General features: G+C 39.1%; 1 long non-coding RNA gene across 1 annotated transcript; it reads right to left on the reverse strand.

Annotated features, from left to right (window-relative positions):
* Nucleotides 1-4,123: 4,123 nt before the first annotated feature.
* LOC119909178 lies at nucleotides 4,124-4,839 on the reverse strand. Its single transcript, XR_005445394.1, has 2 exons — nucleotides 4,404-4,839; nucleotides 4,124-4,318 (listed from the first exon to the last, which is right to left on the reverse strand). It is a non-coding gene; the product is annotated as an uncharacterized LOC119909178 (long non-coding RNA).
* Between the last annotated feature and the right edge of the window lie 587 nt (nucleotides 4,840-5,426).

Below are 5,426 nucleotides of genomic sequence, written 5' to 3' on the forward strand. Positions count from 1 at the left end.
TCCGCACGTCCGCAGACTAAGAGACGGTTCCCCCACCCAGAGTCTCGACTCCACCGGTTCCCGTACATCTTCTCGCCAGCAGACACCGGTCTGCTCTTCAATCACGCATCCATCAGCGCAGATCCGACTCCGCCCCTTCATCCCTCACCTGTCTTCCCCTCAACCCTTCTTCCATCACACCTCGACCCCTACCCCTCATCCCTCGACCCTCTCCCTCATCCCTACATACTTCAGCCCACCCTCTGGGCACTCAATCCGTTCTTTTCGTACAATCTGTCTCGGCTCCATTACAAGCAATAAACCATTTTAAATCTTCTATGTTCTTAGGTGTGGTCTTTATAAGTGAAATGGGGATAAGATATTGTTGGTGCTAAGATAATGTGAGAGTTCAGTTCATTTATGGCATTCTGAACTTCATCTGGTATAATTTTACTAAAAGAAAAAGAAGTGTGACTGGGCGAATTATTATTAAAAAGCCAGTACTCATGTCAAATTTGGGTAGTAAGGTAGAACAAACAGAAGAGAAATGTTCATTGAATGCTTGAGCAATAGATAAAGAGTCATGTAGTATTGTATTAGCAACTCATATTTGATTAATACAATGTTTATCTGATGTACTGATGACGGTTTTAATTTTATTCCAGAATTGTTTTGGATTCTTAAAATCATATCTGACACTTTCCTTAAAGTAATAAGATTTTGCATTACAGGTTTTAGTCTTGCTTATATTTCTCAGCTGCCTGTATATTTCCCAATCAGCATTAGCTCTTGCACGGCGAATATTGAACATGCTTTGTCCCTCTGCCTAAAGAGACTAATAAGTTCAGAGCCGATCCAAGGGAGATGTTTACCCTTGACCGTAACAGTTTTCCAGGGAACATCTGTGTCAAAGACATCAATAAAGTCAGTATAGAAGAAATCCCAGGCGTCTTGTACATTAGGTATAAGTTGGTATCTGTCCCAGGTAATAGCAATCAGATCATTAACAAATTAATCTGAATTCAGTCTCTTGTGTTGTCTGATTTTGATATTTCTTGGTGGTGATTTAGGTAGTTTGATTTTCCATACACAGTAGACTATCAAACGATCACTAAGGCAGTCAGACATAACACCTACCCTTAGGAATCTAACTGGATGTGAAACAAGTATCCAGTTAAGCAGATATTGAGTTTTAGGGGTGATTCAAGTAGGCTAGAACTAGATCAGATGACTTATCTAACCAGTTTTTATTGAAATCCCAGAGCAAGATAATTTCATTTCTACATGAGATGGAGTTGATAGTGGAGATCAGGCAATCAAATGTTTCAACTGGCGAAGAGGGTGGTCGATATATGCTCCCAATAATTAAACATATATTTGCATGAAAAATAACCTTAACAAAAACACATACAAAATGTAGAGGCTAAACTGTGGGTATGGTTAACGCAGTTATCTCAGAGGAAACATAAAAAGCCACTCCTCCACCTCTGGAGCACCTATCAGATCTATATAGAGTATAATTTGGGAGATTAATTTCATTATCTGATATATTACTGTTAAGCCATGTTTCAGAAAGAGTGATGATGTTAGGTTTATGTAATACAACCCATGCACGAAGTAAGTCAATTTTAGGGATAAGACTCCTAATGTTCAAATGCACGATTTTTAATCCTTTAACATCATTCATTCAGAAAGCAAAAACTGATAATGTAACTACTGTCACCGATCAAACATAAGTTTAAAAGTAGTTGGATCCAAAAAAATAATACACAATTGTCGAGATTGCAAGATTCATTTGATACAATAAAGCAAAAACACACAAAAATAAACACAAAACAACAGCATTTCCAGAGTATTTCTGTGAGTTAACAAAGCTGTGTGGGTAAAGATCATCTATTAAGCTCAAGGCTCAATCTGCATTAATTAAGAAATAAAGGAGAGTGTAGCTCTACAAAGAAAAAAAAAAGACACTTTACAAGCAGCATTTAAAGTAAAGTAGGGGGCAATTGTAATCATACGCTAGGAGACTCCACCACACAAAGGGACAAGAAGAAAAGGAAAATCGTGATGCAGTCAGTTGCATCTAACAACAACTAACTATAAGTTAAGGTGTTGACTACAAGTCAACACCTTAAGAAACATTACAGCTGTGCAGTCACATATTTTAAAGAAAAAAAGGGAAGAGATCGTTTGCTGTTCTGTAGTGTTCTGTTGTAGCATTGGTTAAAGGTTTGACTGTGGAAGACAATTTGTTTTTACTTTTTTGTCTTAAAATGGCAGCTTGACAAGCTTTCCCTGCAGACTACACACATACATACTGTAAAAAGGTCGGTCAGAAGGTTTGAAGGAACTTTGGTGTTTTTCAGTCCTGTTATTCTTTTACCAGAGTTATTTTTGAGAGTCAGTATTGAACTGTGAACTCTGAAATCTGGGCAGTACATCCCTGCATGTCAGTCTCAGCACCTGGAACATATTAAAGCTTTAACTCTAACATCCTTGACAGTCACAGCTGTCTGTCCTGCCTGAGGAAAAAACCTCTTAAAATGTAACAACATATTTTAATTTAGGGCAACATAATTACACACCCTGTTCATCAATAGTGCTGCTTAGAAAGAAGTTCTTTCAGAAAAAAAGAGAATTAAAGCATAGAAATACCTCTATCAATTGGACTCCCTCTCTGCCACATTTTACTTTTCTCAGGCCTTTTGAAACTTCCAGTGCACCGCTCGCCCCGCTGAACATATTATCTTTTTAAATTAGTCATATGGTGGACAGAGGATGTTCACTGTGACCGTGTTATAGTTTTCATAGTTCAAATGGCTCTGCTTTGACTTTAAGGTAGGTTAGTACAGTGGATTTAGGACAAAAGCAAAGAGCAAAACATATTAAAAAGGGAAATGTGCTTTATTGAATTTTTTTACTTAAAAAGCTAAATAAAATTAAAACGAGGCAAGCGATGTATTGCACCTGTGCTTTATTCCTATGAAGCTGTGTCAAAAGGCTCCCACAAACATTCATGCAACTGCCTCATGAGAAACTAAAATATTGTATTTTTTCATATATTGCATCCCTGTAAAAAATTATAGAATGGCATTTTCCATTTCAGCTACATAGCTGATGCCCGAGTGGTTCAAAATTGGTTCAAAAATGTTTGTGCCATGGACTTGTAATACTGATTTATGACGTTTATCCTGCTGTACCTGGTCATAGATGTCATGGCACATTTTTTGTATCAGTGTTGTAATAAATCATCTTAAATATGCGTGGCCAAGTACCTGCCTGCCTTCAGCTATGAATTATACAATCACCAAAATCACATGATGCTTATGGTTGAATATTCACTATCTTACTCAAGCTGCCAAATAGAAGGATGAGACTCATACGTGTGTGTTTACACTAAGGGGAAACATCCCACAGGAAAATCAGACCAGTGCATTTCAAAAAGTATGGTCTTGAAATAAAATCCCGAGTCCTCAATGTCCGAGACTGAGACAAGACCGAGTACAAATGCAGACCATCAAAAAGTGGTCTTAAGACAGGTCTTGAGACCAAGATGGTATGGTATTTCAGTGCAAGGGTGAGTTGACACGAAGGGTTATATGGAATTGTCTACTCTACTCTACAGACTCAAAAAACAACTTCTGGAAATCTGATATGTGTAAAAGACCAAATGAATTCACAAAAGCCTTGATGCTTGGAACCTGTCTTATTCAGGTTAAACTGCCAGATGCTTTTCTTTCCTGCCATCACAGTGTCCATTAATGATCCAATTATTCCTGCCCACCTGTGCTCTCCTGTTCCTAGACTGAATGGCTCACCAGATAAGGAGCGTAAAAACATGCAGATACACCTTCCTCTTCCAGCAATACATGACTTCTAATAAAGAGGAAAGACATGTTCACAACAATTATAATAATACTATTTAGAGTTCTTGACAATATCTTTGTTAACATCTGCATACCCATAAAACTGAGGTTGTGCAGATAGCTGAATTAAGTTTCAGTCCCTTGGAGGAGGGAAGAAACGTCTTCCAGTATCTTCAACCAAGTCCAGTTGCCCTTGACTTTAACCTCCTTTGGATTACACATACTTGTTTGGATGTGTCAGAGGTTATGCCAGAACCCAGATGCAGACACGGAGACAATTCAGCAGTTAAACAGTTTATTGATTGAGGCAGGGTGAGCAAACTAGGCAGGGTGAGGTTGCAGGGAGTCTCCTTCCGAGCTGTAGGAACGTGAGGGCTGGCTGGCGTGGCTGGCTGGAGTGTGGCTGGGAGGGTTGGATCTTGGCTTTGAGAGACTTGGAACTGGTGAGAGGCTGAGCAGGTAGAGCTGGCAATCTGGAGACAGACAGAGAGAAATTAGTTAAAGCAAACTGGTTACTTCACTAACAGGCTTAAAGCTAGATGCTAAGGCAAGACCTACGGTATATAACTTAACAATCCGGCAGGGAATGGAAGTCTGGTCTCTCCTTAAGAAGAGGTAGGGATGGCTGATCAGGAACAGGTGCCTGATTGCCAGCAGGTGCAGCTAGTGTCAACTCAGGAAACTCAAAAAACTGAGAGAAGGGAGGGAAGAAAAACAGAATAAAAACACACCAAGCACACACAAAACACACTCACTCAGTCCCAAACTCAGACAGATGAGGAGTCATGACAGGATGTAGTTTAAGGTTATTATGACAATTTTTTTTTAACTTTTAAAAGTTTTTCCAAAGCAGATAAATGGCTGAGTAGATATTTTCTTAAACTATAAGCACACAAAATAAGGTAAAACAATACTCCTCGTAGCTAGCAAATAGTCCATTCATTTCAAGCGTGTCCCTTTATTCCTGACTCAGTTCCTCATTTCACTGGAATAACTGGTGCACTCCTGGATCACAAAAAAAAAAGATCCCTTCATTATCTTTCTTAATCAGACTCATCTCAGGAGAGGGGTCTGCAACCTGTTAGCTCTGTATGTGTGTGTGTGTGCGTGTGTGTGTGTGTGTGCGTGTGCGCGAGTTAAAACCTCCCTCTGAAATCTACTGAAGCAGTGCAGTATCTGATCAAAACCTCCACTACTCTGTATTCCAGTAACCGTTACAAAAATGGTGGAGCCAACTTAAATGCTGAGAAAAGTATACACACTACTCTGCTCAGAGAAATATCATTGACCTTTTCCAAGGATCACAGAATAGATTACAGGCTTTACTGCAGTCCAATTTCCCTTTGGTGAAACATCCAGACTGTAGAAAGGTCACTGGGGTATTTCACTTTAGGACAGAGCGCTTCAAAGGTTATAGAGAAAAGTCTCTTTGATTATCATTCAGTACTAATTATGTTTTTTGGAGTGTACAAAGTGCAGGTCAAAACAGCAACTTTACTGCAGAGGACAGATCCTTCTATTACTTCCATGAAAAAGCAATGCCAGAAAAAACAAAAACTTGCTCATTGTGGCAGCAGAAAC

Source organism: Micropterus salmoides, unplaced genomic scaffold (assembly GCF_014851395.1).
Source record: "Micropterus salmoides isolate LMB-PRFRI ecotype aquatic unplaced genomic scaffold, ASM1485139v1 Ms_hic_scaffold_18, whole genome shotgun sequence".
NCBI classification, from domain to species: domain Eukaryota; kingdom Metazoa; phylum Chordata; class Actinopteri; order Centrarchiformes; family Centrarchidae; genus Micropterus; species Micropterus salmoides.